The 19,824-nt window shown below is 33.7% G+C and overlaps 2 pseudogenes; both read right to left on the bottom strand.

Moving 5' to 3' along the window:
• Positions 1-464: 464 nt before the first annotated feature.
• On the bottom strand, positions 465-564 carry LOC121024743 (uncharacterized; annotated as a pseudogene).
• A 1,409-nt stretch (positions 565-1,973) lies between these two features.
• Positions 1,974-19,824, bottom strand: part of LOC121024740 (membrane-bound transcription factor site-2 protease-like) — a 79,642-nt pseudogene continuing 61,791 nt past the window's right edge.

Genomic DNA, 19,824 nt, shown 5'->3' with positions numbered 1-19,824 from the left:
TTTACCACCACACTTTCTTTTTTTTTTTTAATTTTTTTTTAATGTTTATTTATTTTTGAGACAGAGAGAGACAGAGCATGAACGAGGGAGGGTCAGAGAGAGGGAGACACAGAATCTGAAACAGGCTCCAGGCTCCGAGCTGTCAGCACAGAGCCTGACGCGGGGCTCAAACTCACGGACCGCGAGATCATGACCTGAGCCGAAGTCGGCCGCTTAACCGACTGAGCCACCCAGGCGCCCCACCACCACACTTTCAAACTGCAGGTATTCATAGGTCTAAAATGAGTCTCTTATAGGAAGCATATGGATGAGTCATGGTTTTTTTGTTTTGTTTTGTTTTGTTTTGTTTTGTTTTGTTTTGTTTTGTTTTTTTAATCCGTCTGTCACCCTATGTCTTTTGCTTGGAGAATTTTGTCCACTTACATTCATACTAATTATTGATAGGTAAGTGTTTGTTGCCATTTAAAAATATGGAGCACTTCATGAATTTGGGTGTCATCCTTGTTTAGGGGTCATGCTAATATTGTCTGTATTATTCTAATATTGTGGGCTACCAATGTCAGCACTGTGTTTTATTTTATATATGACTCCATTTATTGCCTTCCTTAATGTATTAAATTTTAACATATGTTGTGTATATATATTTTTATATATATTCACATACATGTTATAGATTTTTTTTGGTGGTTGTATTAAAATTTGCAATAAACATTTATAATTCATGCAGATCTTTCAAATAATACTTTGCTTCATACGTATGCAAATTCTTTATAATCACAAAATATTCCTAATTCCTCCCTTTAATCTCTAGTACCAATGTTCTCTTTCATTTCACTTATACATATACTTACATATTCAAACATATTATTGCTTATATTATTTGGTGAAATGGTATCTGTAGATCAATCAAGAAAAATTAGTTCTTTTACATTCACTTATCCTTTTAGAATGCTCTTTTTTTTATGTAGGTCTGAGTTTCAGATGCATCATTTTCCTTCTTTATAAAAAATTCTTTTAATAACTTTTGCAAGGTTGATCTACTGAGAGGAACTTCACAATTTTAAGGAGGTATTTTCCCTTTACTATTGAAGAATTTCACAGTGCAAAACATTCTAGGTTGGTGGTACTCCATTCTTCCTTGCATGGTTTCTGAAAAGATGAATGTAATTCCTATCTTGCTTGTCTGTAGGTAGTATGGTCCTCTGGCTTTTTTCAATATTTTTTATCTTTAAATTTTTGTAATTTGAATATAATGTGGCTAGATGTAAGCATAGGGCACATTTGGATTTTTAGTCTGGTGTCTGACATTATTGGGTGGGGGGCAAGTTACATCATTATTGTTTCAAATATTGCTTCTGCTCCTTTCTTTTTCTTCTTTTTTTTTTTTCATTTTCCTTTCTTTTCATGGTATTCCTATTTTACCTATACTATACCTTTTGTTCTTGTCCCAAATTTTGGATATTTTGTTCATTTCTTTTTAATTCTTGATTTTCAATTTGGGCATGTGTCTCATCAAATCCTCAAGCTCAGTTATTGTTCCCAGTCATGCATATCTAATGAATACATCACAGGCATTCTTTTTTTTTTTTTTGTAATGGTTTTTACTTATAGAATTTTTTCTTAGAATTTTTATGTGTTACATTATCCATCTCTTCTCATGTTTTCTCTACCTTTATTACAATGACCAATTGTAATTGTAATTACCAATTATCTTGGTAATTACAAACTTTTTTTTAAGTTGCTAGTGTGATAATTCAAATATTATAGCCTTATCCCATTGTGGTTTTTTGTCTTTTCAAGCTTTTTGCCTTTTGGTATCTCTTTTTAGTTTTTGTTGAAAGGTGGATATGATATTTTAACTAAAACTGCATTAAGTAGGCTTTTAAGTCATTTGGTGGTAAATTCTGTGGGGAGGACAAACATTCAACAGTCCAATGATGAGAACTCAATGTTTTGGTGAGCTTGTGCCAGTACTATGAACTTCGGCCATAAACTCTTTCATCACCCTTTTCCCTGTTCCTGTTTAAGGACAGCATCGTTACAGGTGGGTGGAGCTGGGCATTTGCCTTCTTGGGGTAGGTTAGGGTCTGATAAAATCCCAGCAGGTTAAGCTCTGGTAAAACAATTTGTTGCGAAGACAGACCTTATTAACAACAGAATGTTCTGATTTATTTCAAAAGCGTTATTTGTGATATTCACTGAGGACCTAGTAGAATTCTTGAAGGTACAAAAGTTTGGGATCCCTTCATGAGTGGATCCTTGGAAGGTTCTTTTGTATTGTCTTATTTTTGTTGAGTCATTGACACTGAGCTGCCAGCAATTAAATTGTAGTACAGTTTTTCCTACCTTAGCACTGCTTCCCAAAGTGATTTGTATTTTGGTATTTGCCCCCAAGGTTATGATTTTCTGCATATGCCTCTCTTCAGTGTGTTCAGTGTCAGACTGGCCTGTGACCTTTTTCAGTTTGTTCAGATTTTTACTTGTTAGCACGAAGTGTTTAGTGAAAGTTGTCTTTTTGGAGATCTAGTATGAACAATATAAGTGCAAATTCCTTGAACAGTACAGAGTCAACTGTATACATACTAAGCTATTCATTAATGAGTTTCCAAGAATGTAAATGTAAATCAGGGGTCAACTAAATATAGCTCACAGGCCACATCCAACCCACCATCTGTTTTTTCTAAATACAATTTTACTAGTTATGCTGATAAAAAAAAGCATAGTGTCTTTCACATTGTTGGTTTAACATTAACTATACCAGATAGCACAGATTTACATTCTGCCATTTAAAGACAAAAGTCTGTTGACCCCTGATCTAAACTTTTAATGATATATCAAGGAAATGACTGTGGAAGGAATAAGAAATGAGAGAAAATTACTTTTTCTTCTTTATACACTGTTATGTTATATAAAGAAACATATTATTTTGACCCTTGAGTGGCATTTAATTTTTTTATAATCTACCAGGTGACAACAAACTCTTCTGAGATAAAGCTGCAGAGAACAGTGGTATAATTTGATTATATATAAATATACATATATATACCCATACACGCATATATTTAAAAACAATACATTTTTCTTTTTTGTGACAAACTGTCGAGGAAAGAAATTCATAAAGATCTTCAAACAGTAAAACTAAACCTTTCCAAAGTGCTCAGTTTATTCAAATACTACATCATAATCACATAATCAGTTTTTAAAAATAAGTTTTGTTGGGGCGCCTGGGTGGCGCAGTCGGTTAAGCGTCCGACTTCAGCCAGGTCACGATCTCGCGGTCCGTGAGTTCGAGCCCTGCGTCAGGCTCTGGGCTGATGGCTCGGAGCCTGGAGCCTGTTTCCGATTCTGTGTCTCCCTCTCTCTCTGCCCCTCCCCCGTTCATGCTCTGTCTCTCTCTGTCCCAAAAATAAATAAACGTTGAAAAAAAAAAACTTTTGTTCATAAAATATGCTAAATATTTTATCTCGTAACACACTTATAACATTTTCATACCAAAAAGGATATTGACAAATGTCTACACTATCACAGGTCGATCTATGCTTAGAAACTTGAAATGTGGGATAAAACTTGTTATGCTCACTAAAAGAGAAAAACAATATCATCTATACCACATAGGCCACAGCATTACAAATTTCATCAATACTGAGACAGACTTTCCAAAATATTAAATATTATGTGCACCTATTAGCTAATCAAAGACTTTCCCAAGAGTACACTTTATGGCAATATTTAAAACAAATAAATTTAAACTTAAAACAGATGAAAACAAAAATGAAGCAAATAATTATTCTACAACACATATCGCAAAAAAGTGTAATGCAGAGATTCAAACTCCAGTGTGTACTCCTATTTTGAAGTGGGAGTAAGAGAACTCACAGTATGACTACCAAATATAAAGAATAACTTTTAAAATATACTAGAATTTGCATCAAAGAATTTATATTCTTTCAAAGCAGTGCAACCTTAAAATTATATTTACTCTACATGCCACCCAAGATCTTTCTGGTCTCAGTTATTTTCATCATTGTTTAAACATAATTAGAAGTGGAGTATTATTAAAATCTCTTCTACCCTTAATTCTATAATCTGTATTTGTGCAAACATTTACAACGTCCCTCTTGCAATTATGTAGAATTTATAATACACATTTCTGAATTACTCTAACTGGTGGCTTGTTTCATTAGTACAATATTTAATATTTGTGGTCTAGAGCCACAATATAAAACTAACAGATATAAAGAATATCCTACATTGTAAGCATTGATAACTTTTTAAAAGTAACGTATCTTCCAAAATGAGACAAAGACCCCCCTAAAAAGGAGAACTATAGATCAATTTTTCTGATGAACATGGATGTAAAAAATCCTCAACAAGATATTAGCCAACCGGATGCAACAATACATTAAAAAAATTATTCACCATGACCAAGTGGGATTTATACATAGGATGCAGGGCTGGTTCAAATCCTCAAAACCATCAATGTGACTCATCACATCAATAAAAGAAAGGACAAGAACCACATGATCCTCTCAGTAGATGCAGAGAAAACATTTGAAAAAATACAGCATCCTTTCTTGATAAAAACTCTCAAGAAAGTAGGGATAGAAGGGTCAGACTTAAAGATCATAAAAGCCATGTATACAAGACCCAACACTAATATCATCCTCAGTGGAGAAAAGCTGACAGCTTTCCCCCTCTGGTCAGGAACAAGACAGGGATGTTCACTTTCACCATTGTTATTCAACACAGTATTGAAAGTCTTAGCCTCAGTAAGCAAATAACACACAAAAAAATAAAATGCATCCAAATCGGCCAGGAGGAGGTCAAACTTTCACTCTTCGCAGATGACATGATACTCTATATGGAAAGCCCAAAAGATTCCACCAAAAACTGCTAGAATTGATTCATGAATTCAGCAAAGTTGCAGGATATTAAATCAACACACAGAAATCGGTTGCATTCCTATACACCAATAATGAAGCAACAGAAAGAGAAATCAAGGTATTGGTCCCATTTGCAATTGCACCAAAAACCATAAGATACTTAGGAATAAATCTAACCAAAGAGGTGAAAATCTATACACTGAAAACTATAGAAAGCTTATGAAAGAAATTGAAAAAGACACACAAAAAAGTAGAATATCCCATGCTCCTGGATAGAAGGTAGAAGAACAAATATTGTTAAAATGTCAATATTACCCAGAGCAATCTACAATTTCAATGCAATATCTATCAAAATAACACCAGCATTTTTCATAGACCTAGAGCAAACAATCCTAAAATTTGTATGGAACAAGAAAAGACCCCAAAGAGCCAAAGCAATCTTGAAAGAGAAAACCAAAGCAGGAGGCATCACAATCCCAGACTTCAGGCTATACTACAAAGCTGTAATCATCAAGACAATATGGTACTGGCACAAGAACAGACACTCAGATCAATGGAACAGAAAAGAGAACCCAGAAATGGACCCACAAACGTATGGTCAACTAATCTTTGACAAAGCAGGAAAGAATATCCAATGGAATAAAGACAGTCTCTTCAGCAAGTGGTGCTGGGAAAACTGGACCACTTTCTTACCCCATACACAAAAATAAACTCAAAATGGATGAAAGACCTAAAGGTAAGACAGGAAGCCATCAAAATCCTCGAGGAGAAAGCAGGCAAAAACCTCTTGGATCTTGGCCGCAGCAACTTCTTACTCAAGATGTCTCTGGAGGGAAGGGAAACAAAAGCAAAAATGAACTATTGGGACCTCACCAAAATAAAAATCTTCTGCACAGCGAAGGAAACAATCAGCAAAACTAAAATGCAACCAACAAAATGGGAAAAGATATTTGTAAACGACATACCAGATAAAGGGTTAATATCCAAAATCTATAAAGAACTTACGAAACTCAATACCCCAAAAACAAATCATACAGTGAAGAAATGGGCAAAAGATATGAATAAATACTTCTCCAAAGAAGACATCCAGATGGCCAACCAACACATGAAAAAATGCTCAACATCTCTCATCATCCAGGAAATACAAATCAAAACCACAATGAGATACCACCTCACACCTGTCAGAACAGCTAACATGAACAACTCAGGCAACAACAGATTTGGTGAGGATGCGGAGAAAGAGGATCTCTTTTGCACTGCTGGTGGGAATGCAAACTGGTGCAGCCACTCTGGAAAACAGTATGGGGGTTCTTCAAAAAAACTAAAAATAGAACTACTGTAGGACCCAGCAATTGCACTACTAGGTGTTTATCCAAGGGATACAGGTATGCTGTTTTGAAGGGGCACATGCATCCCAATGTTTACAGCAGCACTATCAATAATAGCCAAAGTATGGAAAGAGCCAAATGTCCATCGATGGATGAATGGATAAAGATGTGGCAATCAAAGAGAATGAAATCTTGTCATTTGCAACTACGTGGATGGAACTGGAGGGTATTATGCTAAGTGAAATCAGTCAGAGAAAGACAAATATCATATGACTTCACTCATATGAGGGCTTTACAATACAAAGCAGATGAACATAATGGAAGGGACGCAAAAATAATAAAAAAAAATAGGAAGGGAGAAAAAACATAAGACACTCTTAAACATGGAAAACAAACAGAGGGTTGCTGGAGGGGTTGTGGGAAGAGGGATGGGCTAAATGGGTAAAGGGCATTAAGGAATCTACCCCTGAAATCATTGTTGCAGTATATGCTAATTTCCATGTAAAATAAAAAAATAAATTAATTAAAAAAAAAAACATACCTACTAATTGTCTATCGTGTAATTAATGGATAAAAAAATCTTGTGTACCTATATAACAATGTTATTTAGCTGTAAGAAGAAATTATACATGTTACAACATGAATCACCCTTGAAAACATGCTAAATAACATAAGTCTAACACAAAAGATTAAACATTATATGATTTCTTTCATATGAATAATTCAGTGTAGGCAAATCTATATAGAGAGAAAATATTTAACGGTCAACAGGGACCCAGGGAAGAAGGAAAAATGCAGGATGATTGGCTAATGAATACAAAGTTTGTTCTTGGAGTGATGACATTGTTCCAAAGTTTATTGTGGTGATAGTTTCGACAGATCTATGAATAACTGAAAGCTACTGAATGGTACATATTAAATGGGTGAATTGTATTATATGTAAATCATATTTTAATAAAATTGTTATTATAAAGTAACACAGAAAATCTCATGCAATAAAATGAGTTAGATTAAATGATATTTACTCATATGGAGAAATTAAATACTTAAGACAATCGTACTACCATTGTTATAATTATGTGAACTCAGTTTTGAAATTATATTCATATAAAATTCATGTCTCATGCATAAATTACTTTGTGGTGCCATCTCTTAATCATGGCATTCTCTGGAGCATTCTGTTTTTGCCATTCATCGGGGTAATTCAGGTAAATCTAATAAATAGCATTTATTTAACTTTAGAATGGGTGGTGATAGAAGAAAAATGTCTCACTTTCGTTTGGCAGGGATGGCTTCATTTGAATCTGATGGTATACACTCAGATCTTTTTGTAGTCCTTAAATTTCAGTTAATGTTTATTAAGGATAACTTAACATGTTGATAACTAATCATATTTGTTATAAATAAAATCAGTGAAAGGATTTGCATTAAATTTCTACCATTGGCAATATATCATTATGATTCTCTGAGTCTACCACAATACTACCCACCTTTGTAGTGAAGGTGCAGTGGATGTTCTATGTAAAATGTATCCATTTGAGGTGCATGTTTCACTTTTATTAAGCGAGTGTAAATTTCCAAGGAAGGTAGTATACAGAAACTAGAATCTTTTTTACAGTCGTTATTGGTTCTACAAATTTGACTGGCCTCAACTGTTTTCCAGAGAGGTAGACAGGTATACTATAACGAAGATATTAGTTAACTAAAAGTCAGTTGCAGAGATGAATACATAAACATATTAAATGTGGTATTTATATTTACAATGGAAAATCAGCCATAAATCAGAATGGAACCTTCCAATTTGCAGCAACATTGATGGAGCCAGAAAGTATGATGCTAAGTGAAATAAGTTGGTGAGAGACAAATACCAACATGATTTCACTTATATGTGGAATCTAAAATACAAATGCACAAATAAGGAAACAAAAACAGGGAAAACAGACTCAGATACAGACAAAAAATAGGTGGTTGCCAGAGAGGAGGTGGGTGAAATACATAAAGGGGATCAACTGATACAAATTTCCACTAATAAAAGAAATGTCCTGGGGATGTTTATACTTATTGTGGTGAGCCTTCAATAATGCACAGAATTGTTAAATAATTATGTTGTACCCTGACACTAATATACAGTTGCATGTCAATTATACCTCAGTAATAAAAAATTAAAATAATACAAAATAAGAGTGATTTGTAAACCAAGAAAAGTCCACGTTATTTTTCGTCAATATTTTTCATGTCATTTAGCATATTAGGAATATGGCTTACATAAAAGAAAAGACAGCTTCCAGTAAAATCTGACCAAATGAGATATTACCACCATTTTTAAAGATGATCAAAGTAACGTAACAAATGAAATATAGGAATTTTAACAAATGATAAAAAGTGAGCATTTTAAAAGAGGAAAGTTTTAGTATATTCCATTTTAGTTCTATATTATCATTTGTAGTAATTAAATGACAACTTCTCCATGGATAACTACTTACCAATCGCTTATTAAAATTATTTGTAGGAAAAGCACACATTTGTGAGGTTGTGATGGTCACAACTTTCGGTGGAACCATCTAGCTGTTTGTATGCTTAAGAGAAATATGGTTGGTCTATTGGAATTTGTTCCACAGAAGTACATTTTTAACAACACTTTTGCGTTTCCAGACAAAACTTACAGAATAAGTAAATTGGCATATGAATTCAGAAACAACTGTATAAATTAAGATCAGTTTGATGCTCTTTCTGTAGTAAAAAACAATATATTCAGTTTCTAATCAACAATAGTATCTTCACACAAACTAGCGGATCTCAGTAGGATTCACAATAATATGTCTTATTAGTTCACTAATGAGCAAATTTTATGTACCATATATATATTGTGTATATCCCAGTGACCTAACATTATTGCATGCATAAATTGTGTTTTATGACTTACCAGATATTATTTTTAAAAGTAACAATTAATTTGGGTGATATTGTACATTATAGAATTTTTAATAATAAATCTGATAATATTGATAACTGTTGAATCATACTGATACAACTGAGCTAGATTGCATATGCAGACATAGGAGTTATGCAGATACCAAATAAATGAAGCCAACCATGTGAAAAACATATGAAATAGTAGGAACTGTGAAGAATCAATTAGCACCAAGCCCTTCTCTAAGGGATTCAGTTGCAGCTCGGTATTACTAGATTTTCCTGATGAAAAGCTATAAACTTTCACGTGAAGTCATTAACTTCTAATATTAACAACAATTTAAAATGTATAGGCAAACCAAACGTATCTGTTAATAGTGGATTTGATATTTATACTTCAATATACTGGATCTCTTGTTGAGGATTCTTCATATGGAGATAATTACAATAAAATTCATGCTCGTGCTCTCCTTGGCAAGATTAAATGTATGTAGAATGTTCCACTAAAGATTTACTATTTTAAGTTTCCATGTAAGAACTACACCTGATATTTTTATCTAATATTGTATTAGTTTAAAAGTTGTGGTTTTGAAAAAATATGTAATTTGAGAACCTTTTCTATATAATCAAATAACACAGTTTCTGTCAGTCCTTTCTTAAATCTATATTATGGGATGCTACAGATAATATTTATAATACATTTCTATCAATCATGAGAGGTTATTTCAATTCAACTTTCTATCTACCAATCAGAGGGAACTAATCCAATTCAAGAGTGCAATGGCAGGTTCAGGAAGCATTTATGGGGTCAACTCACAGGGTCTAGGAAATGACAATGAACCCATAGGCAACCCTTGCTTAGAAGACAATTAAAGAATTTTAACTTCAGAGAAGTTCCACTATAGGAAAAATCAGACACATTCTGAATGTATCTTATACTTTATATTTTTAAAAAATGTTGATGTTTATTTATTTTTGAGAGAGACAGAGAGAGAAAGGCAGAGAGGGCATCAGCAGTGGCGGAGCAGAAAGAGAGATGGAGACAGAAAATGAGAACCAGGTTGCAATCCTGAGCTGTCAGCACAGAGTCCAGTGCCCAGCTGGAACCCACAAACCATGAGATCATGACCTGAGCTGAAGTCAGATGTTTAATCAACTGAGCCACCCAGGTGCCCGCTTGTACTTCTTAATGTATATAATACAAGTACTGAATTCCACCTTAATTGAACATGAATATCTTCAATTGGACTACGGAAACCAAATTTGGGTATGTTACCCTTCATATTCATTCATAAGAAAGAAATAATAAAGCTGCATAAATGTGCATAAGATGCCACTAATCCATGTGTGTCTTAGTTAGCTGGGTTGCCAAGGCAAAATGCTACAAACTGGATGGCTTAAGATGAAGAAATTAATTTTCTCAAAGCTCTAGATTCTGAAAACCTGAGATTAGAGTGCCAGCATATTTACTTTATGGAATAATCTCCTTCTGGTTTATGGATGACAGTCTTCTTGCTGTGTCCAAAGGGAGGGTTCTGGTCTCTCCTCTTCTTCTCATAAAGACACCAGTCCTATCAGATTAGGCCTGATCTTTTGTGTTAGGTCTTCAATCCATTTGAAGGGATAAAATTCAGTCTGCAACACTGGTTTTCTTAAAGGTCCACAGCCTGTGGACATTAATCTGGCATGTATGTTAAGTGATTTTATAATCACTATGATTCCTCACATGTATTGATTAATAAGTTACTTTAGCTTTATAATACAACACTGTTTATAATAGTTTTTACAGGAATTGTAAGAAAATGATAAAGCACTTTAAGTGTGAAATGATGGATTATTTTCCTTACAGAAGAATATGCTTTGAGTTGTATATTAGTTTGTCTTCTGAAAGGGGGAGATTTCACTAACATGTCTGTCTGTCAAAAAGGGAGAGATTTCACTAACATTATAACTTCAAAGAATGAAGTTCACCTACTAAATAACTTAACATCATGAAAAGCAACACAGATTCATTTCCTGATAATGATATGATAGAAAGTACTGACTACAACCTATGAAATTTGTAGTTAATTAAAAAAAAAAAGTTTCTGAGGGATGCCTGGATGGCTCAGTCGATTAAGCATCCGATTTTGGCTCAGGTCATGATCTTGCAGTTCACAGGTTCGAGTCCTGCGTCGGGCTGTATGCTGACAGCTTGGAGCCTGGAACCTGCTTCAGATTCTGTGTCACCCTCTCTCTCTGTCCCTCCCCCACTTGCTCCCTCTCTCTCAAAAATAAATATGAAAAAAATATATAAGTAAAAAAGGATTCTGAGTCTTTGAGTCCATACATTTAGTAAGCATTTTATAGGAATTCTACAGAAGAGATAAATCTGTTAATATATCAGGAGGATGGATGCAACCAGAGAAATTCAAATTATGAAAAATTCTATAAAAATATCTTCAACAAATAAAAGGCATTTCAGAAAAATAGAAATGAAAATTGTAAATTAAAAGAGACTTAACAGATACAACAACCCGATAATGCAAGCCCAACACTAAAATGACAATTAGGGAAAACTAAATACTATGTGGTAATCAGGAATTATTTATTATACATTTTGGGATTTGATGAGGAGAATGTGGTTATTTTTTAAGTAATCTATTAAAGATAAACACTGACATTAGTGGATAAAATAATAGGATGCATGCTTTAAAATACTATGAAATTGTTGGGTGCTTAGATTAAAAGATTTGCAAAATGATGACAATTTTCAATCTAGGAGGAACATTGAGAGATTTTAGTTATGCTACCATCCATGTAGCTATTACTGGCACCAGACAGCAATTTGGACCTCTCACTTGGCCTTTCTTGTCTACCTGTCCCTTTCAGAATCTCCATGAAAGTTTCCGGTTAATACTTTATTATATACAACGTTTGTTTCATTTTATCTGTCAAGTTATTTACTGTTAATATTTTATTTATTCTGAAGTAACCTTATGGAAAGCCTGTACTATTTTTTTCTATTATAATAGTACCATATTAAGTAATGTATTTAATTACTGGAATTTAGCTATCCGTCATGCTAAGCTTGATGCTTAGCTCTTTTCAAAGGAGAAAGAATTAGACTGGTGTCCTGAAGGTGAAATAAGTTATTACAGAATTACACAGAAGTTTCAGTTACAATGTAAAGTAAAAGAAATGTATATATTTAAATCAATTTACCAAGAAGAATATATGGCATTGTTACTTTACTGATACACTTTAAAAAGATTAGAACAACGTAAACTCATAGACATTTTCTAAGGACTAGGAAATGGCAAGTGCTTGAAGCAATATGTTACATTGAGAAAATATACATACCTCTAACTGGGAAACTTAACTGCTGTAAAGTTGTGGCACTTATACAGTAACCAGTTTGGGGTTCATAGGCAATGGTATGTAGACATTCATTCCAATCTTGCACATTAGTAACAGGACAGTCCTGTAGACAAGTGACAAGGTCTCCCACAAAAACACATGCAGATCCAATGGCAGGTGAGTCCTTGGGAGGAGTGTACAACCAAATTGGAGAGTGTGTGAAGACAAGTATGGTTGAGTAAACTGACAAATCAATTATGGTTAACCTGAGTAAACAATAGTTAAAAACATTGAGTATATTTTGATAATGCAGAACGTATTCAGTTAAAATGCTTTGAATCCAATACATAGAATCTTAGAATATTATAAGATATTGAATTTTTGATGACTGGAAAAAAAGTCCATTTGCTGACTGATACCATTAAAATGATAACAAAGTTCAACAAAACTAAGAGTTAACTGACAGAATGGGAAAAGATACTTGCAAATGACATGTCAGACAAAGGATCATTATTCAGAATCCATAAAGAAATTATCAAATCTAACACCCAAAACCCAAATAATCTAGTGAAGAAATGGGCAGAAGAGATGAACAGACACTTTCTAAAGACATCCAAATAGCTAACATACACATTAGAAGCTGCTGAAAAGCACTGGGCACCAGGAAAATATGAATCAAAACCACAATGCGATACCACCTCACACCGGTCATAATGGCTAAAATTAGCAGCACAAGAAACAGGTGGTTGGCAAGGATGTGGCGAAAGAAGAATTCTTGCATTCTAGTGGAAATGCAAACTGGTGCAGCCACTCTGGAAAACAGTGTGGAGGTTTGTGAAAAAATTAAAAATAGAACTACACTATGACTCAGTGATTGCGCTACTATGAATTTGTAAAGGATACAAAAATGGTGATTCAAAGGGGCATATGCACCCCAATGTTTTTAGCAGCACTATCAACATTAGCCAAATTATAGAAAGAGCCTAAATGTCCATCAAGTGATGAATGGATAAACAATATGTGGTTTATTTATACAATGGAATACTACTTGGCAATCAAAAAGAATAAAATCTTGTGATTTGCAACAACGTGGATGGAACTAGAGGATATTATGCTAAGCAAAATAAGTCAAAGAAAGACAAATACAATATGATTTCACTCATATGTGGAATTTAAGAAACAAAACAGATGAATATAGGGGAAGGGAAGGAAAAATAAGATAAAAACAGAGAAAGAGACAAACCAAAATAATCTCTTAAATATAAATAACAAACTGAGGGTTGCTGGAGGAGAGGAGGATGCGGATGGGCTAGATGGATGATGGGCATTAAGAAGGGCACTTGTTGGGATGAGCACTGGGTGTCATATGTAAGAGATGAATCGCTAAATTCTACTCCTAAAACCCATATTACACTATATATTAACTAGCTTGAATTTAAATAAAATTAGGGGGGGGAAAAGGAATCAAAACTTGGCAAGAAACATTACTGGAATAGGTACAGTTTCTCCATGAAGATCTTAATAAACTTCTAAATATGACCAAAATGTCAAAAAAAAATGATAACAAAGTTTGTCCTCTGCTGTCAATTTATATTGTGTGTATGTGATATTAGTCATCATCTTTCCATGTGGCTTTGACTTTCTTATCCTAAACAGATAAAACTGTAAGACAATTACTTATATATGGAAAGCACCAAATATGGAGACAAAGTTGTTTGAAATATAAATGATGTAAGCCAATTGTTGCTTATAGCAATAAAAGTGTTGATACCATCACAATAGTTTTCCATCTAAAAGTGTTAAATACAGAGTTGCAGATATTACCTTAACTCTAATACTAAATGTTCTGAGTCACAAGCCTAGGTTTCTATTTCTTTTTTTTGCTTGTTTGTTTGTTTGTTTGTTTTGTTTTATTTTCACTCCTTAGGAGTAAATACATTTGTATAAAGTAGGATTCCAACATAAAAGTAAATGACATATTTTATTTACATAGTATAGTATAGAGAATCTTGGTACTCTTCTAACTCAGAACAAAAACAATTTTCCTGGTATTATTAAGATGCCAACATGTTTTATTTATTATTATCATTTTTTAATGTTTACTTTTGACAGAGAGAGAGAATAAGAGAGAGATCATGAATGGAGGAGGTGTAGGGAGAGACAGAGAGGGAGAGTCTTGACCAAGATCTATCAGCACAGAGTTCAATTTGGGACTCAGAATTACAAACATGAGATCATGCCTGAGCTGAAGTTTGTCACTTACCTGAATGAGTCACCCTGGTGCCCTAAGAAGCCAATGTGGTTTTTTTGTTTTGTTTTTTTTTTCAATATATGAAATTTATTGTCAAATTGGTTTCCATACAACACCCAGTGTTCATCCCAAAAGGTGCCCTCCTCAATACCCATCACCCACCCTCCCCTCCCTCCCACCCCCATCAACCCTCAGTTTGTTCTCAGTTTTTAAGAGTCTCTTATGCTTTGGCTCTCTTCCACTCTAACCTCTTTTTTTTTTCCTTCCCCTCCCCCATGGGTTTCTGTTAAGTTTCTCAGGATCCACATAAGAGTGAAACCATATGGTATCTGTGTTTCTCTGTATGGCTTATTTCACTTAGCATCACACTTTCCAGTTCCATCCATGTTGCTACAAAGGGCCATATTTCATTCTTTCTCATTGCCAAGTAGTATTCCATTGGGTATATAAACCACAATTTCTTTATCCATTCATCAGTTGATGGACTTTTAGGCTCTTTCCATAATTTGGCTATTGTTGAGAGTGCTGCTATAAACATTAGAATATAAGCGTCCCTACGCATCAGCACTCCTGTACCCCTTGGGTAAATTCCTAGCAGTGCTATTGCTGGGTCATAGGGTAGGTCTATTTTTAATTTTTTGAGGAACCTCCACACTGTTTTCCAGAGTAAGCCAATGTGTTTTAAATCATTTGTCAGATTTGAAATTTTCAGAAAAAATATAGTTGTATAAATACTAATTACCTTAGAAAATACAAAAATAGTAATTTCTTTTAAAAAGGTGATTATTTTGTGTATTAGGAAAACCTGCATAAATCTCCTGATATCATATGCTAATATTAGTACACAAAATTGGTGAAAAAGTGTACAACCTTAATCCATGATTTACCTCAGCACCTTCAGTGATAAGGACACCAACTCCAGTGTAGTAAAATGGCAAGAGAATTACAGGGAGGAGAACAAGAGCTAACATACCCCACAGTACAAGGATGAAATTTAGCTAGATACCTGCAAAAAGAAAAAAAGGAATAAACCCAACCAATGACAGAGATGGTGTAGGTATTTGGACTTTATAAAACTTAGACATTATGATAAATTAGTAAAATAATGAGAAAGAATAAGGCAGACATAAGTCTAGTTATTACATCAGGCAGATATACAACTAAAGGCTTGTTTCATTTCAGATATTAAAGTTAAAAATGAATATATTAATGACACATTTGGAAGACCAGAAGCTAATACAATTGATGGAATTCATACAATCAATTTGCTATACCACTAAGTCCAGAAAATTTATATATAATTAATTTTTAAAAGTGGGTAATCTTTGAAAGGAACTTCAGAGATATTCAAACAAAAGCTAATAGAAATTTTAATATTTCCACTGACTTGTGAACAGCCCAAATGTGTTTGAAAAAAAGAGTGTGTTTTCATTTTATTAAATTATCAAGATTAGTACTTGTGAAACAAACATATATGTCTTACATCATGTCACAAATGTAAACCAACTATGTTTCTTAATAGAAAATAAAAACTAAAAACTCATAAATGAGGAATAAGTACATGTAAAAAAGATAAAAATAGAAATATGAAAATGAAATATTAAAAGGTTAGGTAAACAATGAGATACCACCTTACCCCTGTCAGAATGGCTAACATTAAAAACTCAGGCAGTAACAGATGTTGGCAAGGATGTAGAGAAAGAGGATCTCTTTTGCATTGTCGGTGGGGATGCCAGTTGGTGCAGCCACTCTGGAAAACAGGATGGAGGATCCTTAAAAATCGAAAAATAAATCTACCCTACCTCCCAGCATTGCACTACTAGGCAACTATCCATGGGATACAGGGGTGCTGTTTCGGAGGGAGGCATGCACCCCCATGTTTATAGCAGCACTATCAACAATAGCCAAAGTATAGAAAGAGGCTAAATGTCTATTGATGGATGAATGGATAAGGAAGATGTGGTATATATGTATGCAATGGAGTATGACTTGGCAATCAAAAAGAATGAAATCTTATATTTGCAACTACATAGATGAAACTGGAGGGTATTATGCTAAGGGAAATTAGTCAGTCAGAGAAAGACAAAAATCATATGACTTCACTTATATGGGGACTTTAAGAGACAAAACAGATGAACATAAGGGAAAGGAAACAAAAATAACATAAAAACAGGGAGGGGACAAAACAGAAGAGACTCATAAATATGGACAACAAACTGAGCATTGCTGGAGGGGTTGTGGGATGGGGGATGGGCTAAATGGGTAAGAGGCATTAAGGAATCTACTCCTGAAATCATTGTTTCACTATTTGCTAAGTAATTTGGATGTAAATTTAAGAAAAATAAAAAATATAACAAGTTAAAAAAAAAGGTTAGGCAATACACATTTTTATAAGTGCATAATATATTGTAAGCAATTTTCCATATCATTAAATATTTTTGTCATATTTTAATGTAATAAATCATACAACAATCCTTCAGTTGGACAATTAAACTTTCCAATTTGTGGTTCATATTTATCATTGAACATTTACCTGATTTCCTTATGATAAATTGTCACTAAGTAAAAATGAAACAGAAGAAGGGATACATTGAAGTTTTTGAGATATACCACCAAATGCCCTCCACAAAAGGGAATAATATATAGCCTTAATCTTTGAATAAGGAGTTGTAATTACTCCCCAATCCTGCTGACATTGTATATTATTAAAACAGAAACAATAATAACACAAAGAACATGTTTACCCATTTAATAAGTCAGTAGAATCATTTCATTGATTCTCATTAATGATTTGCATGCAGTTTGTAGTTTTTAAGAAGTATAGTAAAATATATGGAATATGAAATTAGCTTTTTAAAACCATTAAAATTACAGTTCAGTGACTCTAAATACATTCATAATATTATGCAACCATTACCAATTCCATCTTTAGAACTTTCTGTCTTCTCCAGATGAAACTCTGCAACCATTTTCCCTTCCCTCTCTTATACCCTGACAGCCACCATTCTACTTTTGTGTCTGTGAATTTGACTAGATTGAGTACCTTACATATAAGTGGAATAATACAATATTTGTGTCTTTTTGACTGACTTTTATTCCACTTAGCATGATGTTCCCAAACTTCATCCATGTTGTAGCATATTGAAGACTTTCTTTCTTTTGATGAATAATTTTCCATTTTCTATTTATACTACATTTTATTTATCCATTCATCCATCAATGCATATTTCAGTCGACTATAAAGTTTGGTTACTGTGAATAATGCTGTTAGAAACATGAGTGCACAAACACAGGTACCTTTCCAAACCACACATTATATTACTTTGCTTTACAAAAAGACTACTGTTTTTGCTAACTGAAAAGAATCTGAAGAGCATTTTTACTTTGATGAAAAATTCATTACCATGAGGATGTAAGTATTTCATAAAAATTAAGTGGTATAACAAACCTTCAGGAAGTCAGGGATACTCTATTTTCTGACATTTTGACTGATAAGAAATTTCATATGAATGATTTATTTTTACACACCTGAGGAAATCTGCTTCTAATACCTGCTTTCAATACTTTTGTGTAGGTACGCAGTGAAACTGCTGTATCACGTGGTAGGTAATTGTTTTAAATTTTTTAAGAAGCACCATACTGCTTTGCACTATGGCTATACCAGTTCTCATTCCTTCCACACTGCATAAGAGTTCTAATCTCTTCACATCCTCACCAACACTTTTGTTCTCTATATGTGTATATAGATAAAATAACCATCCTCACTGGTATGAAGGAGGGATGTTTTGGGAACTACTTGTGCCTCCAAATTGTTGGAGACCTTAATCTTTACTGATCATAAAGAGCTTTTATAGTATTTATTAACCATTTACACTATGGTCTATTTTGCAGTTAATTCACTTTTCATATTTATTATATTTAGGCATATGCATATAGAATTAACTACAGTATAGTTAAAATGTTATAGTAATTTCAGATATACAGTATAGTGATTCAACAGTTCCACACATTACTCAGTGTTCATCATGGTAAGTGTATACTTGATTCCATTATCAGACCTCCCCTCTGGTAACCATCAGATTGTTGTTTTCCATAGTTAAGAGTTTATTTCTTGTTTTGTCTATTTTTATCTTTGTTCATTTGTTTTATTTCTTCAATATCAAATATGAGTGAAATTAGATACCATTTGTCTTTCTCTGACATTACATTTAGCATTATATGCTGTACATCCAACCATATCATTGAAAATGGGAAATTTTTATTCTTTTTTATGGCTGGGTAATCCTACATTGTATACATACCACATATTCTTTATCCATTCATCTACCAATGGATGCTTGAACTGTTTCCCTAATTTGGTTACTTAACATATATGTTGGAATAAACATAGGGGTACAGGTATCTTTTTAAATTCGTGTTTTTGTATTCTTGGTAAATTACCTGTAGTGGAATTACTGGATCTTATGGGAGTTCTATTTTTCAACTTTTTGAGGAACCTCCAACTGTTTTCTACAGTAGCTGCATCAGTGTGTATCTCACTAACAGTGTAATAGTATTCCTTTCTCTCTTCATCCCTCCCAACTCCTGTTGTTTCTTATGTTAATTTTAGCTATTCTGACATGCATAAGGTGAGATCTCTTCATGGTTTTGATTTATATTTTCCTGGTTATGAGTGGTGTTGACCATGTTTTCATGTGTCTGTACCATCTGGATGTCTTTGGAGAAATATCTGTTCATGTCTTCTATTTTTAATTGGATTACTTGTTTTTTGGATGGTGACTTGTATCAGTTCCTTATAGATTTTGGATACTTTATCAGAGAGGTTACTTGCAAAAATCTCTCATTCCATAGGCTGGGTATTTATTTAATTAATCTTATTTACTTTTGAGAGAGAGAATATATACCCATGAGGCAGAGGATGGAGACAGAGAATCCAAAGCAGACTCTGCACTGACAGCAGAGATCCTGTTGTGGCTCAAACCCACAAACCAAAAGATCATGACCTGAGCTGAAGTCAGACGCTTAACTGACTGAGCCACCCAGAAAGAAAGAAAGAAAGAAAGAGAGAAAGAGAGAAAGAGAGAGAGAGAGAGAGAGAGAGAGAGAGAGGGAG

Source organism: Herpailurus yagouaroundi, unplaced genomic scaffold (genome assembly GCF_014898765.1).
Source record: "Herpailurus yagouaroundi ecotype Mexico unplaced genomic scaffold, PumYag 67050, whole genome shotgun sequence".
NCBI lineage: Eukaryota > Metazoa > Chordata > Mammalia > Carnivora > Felidae > Herpailurus > Herpailurus yagouaroundi.
Note: the sequence above shows the minus strand (reverse complement) of the source record. Positions and strands in the feature narration are given on the sequence as shown.